At 36.9% G+C, this 1,117-nt stretch overlaps 1 non-coding gene across 1 annotated transcript; it reads right to left on the reverse strand.

Annotated features, from left to right (window-relative positions):
* Window positions 1–588: 588 nt before the first annotated feature.
* Window positions 589–663, reverse strand: Trnat-ugu. Its single transcript has one exon. It is a non-coding gene; the product is annotated as a tRNA-Thr (tRNA).
* Between the last annotated feature and the right edge of the window lie 454 nt (window positions 664–1,117).

The raw sequence follows: 1,117 nt of genomic DNA on the forward strand, positions 1-1,117 counted from the left end.
TATGCAACAACGTAAATGTCTTTGAGTAAACAATTATCTGTCAAACTTGAATTTCTACAACTGTCAGAATAATAAAAACCTTATTATAACACATTGAACAACAGGTTATCAGACATGGGTGAAAAAAACTTGATAAATTATATATTACATAAAACATAAATAAATGTGATTGTTTCCAGGTGTACTGATGAATGCAATAAAGCCAAAACAGTAAAACAGTCTTAAACACACAAATAAAATTTCAAGCAGTATAGCATTTACTAATTTTCTGCATAATGGCTATTCTATTTGTATCTTTGAACAAAGTATTATCGTGTATCATATTTGTCAAAACGTAATTCCAATGCAACAAAATATACAAGTAATTGACAGTACTTTGATTTCTATTAAATCCTTCAGATACAATCTCTTATTAATGTGGTTGTCCAGAAATAAGTTTCAGAGGGAGTAGGTACTTATCCCGTAGTAAATTATGTTTCTGTATTTTAACATTGCAAATAAGATTGAATATATGAAATGATAATTAAATAGACACCCTAGCTGCAAGCAGGCGTTGATACACTTCATTGGGGACATGTTGAAAATGTGTGCCCCGACCGGGACTCGAACCCGGGATCTCCTGCTTACATGGCAGACGCTCTATCCATCTGAGCCACCGCGGGCACAGAGGACAGTGCGTCTGCAGGGACTTATCCCTTGCACGCTCCCCGTGAGATCCACATTCCCAACATGTCCACACACTACATTCGTAGTGCGCCTAACAGATGTTTGCCCATCATACTCATTACTCGTGGCAGATTAATCTACCAAGTCCCGTACGAGTTCGGGCATCGCGTGTGCGTTCGCACAAGAAGGCCAAAGGCCGGGAACCCATATTTTTAACTATATATGACGGTAGTATCTGTTCCCGAAAGAACAGTTACCGTGGATGACCATGCAGCTTTGCTAGAAATGAAATGATAATTAAATAGACACATGGTTTAAAACTTAAACACAGTACACATTACTCCTTATACTGTGCCAGCATTCTATTTCTTTGAAACTCAATACAAAAGCGTAAATTATGAAACTCTACAGCTAATTAGATCATCAAATTATTATTCCTTTGCTCTTCATG

Source organism: Schistocerca americana, chromosome 1 (genome assembly GCF_021461395.2).
Source record: "Schistocerca americana isolate TAMUIC-IGC-003095 chromosome 1, iqSchAmer2.1, whole genome shotgun sequence".
Classification (NCBI taxonomy): domain Eukaryota; kingdom Metazoa; phylum Arthropoda; class Insecta; order Orthoptera; family Acrididae; genus Schistocerca; species Schistocerca americana.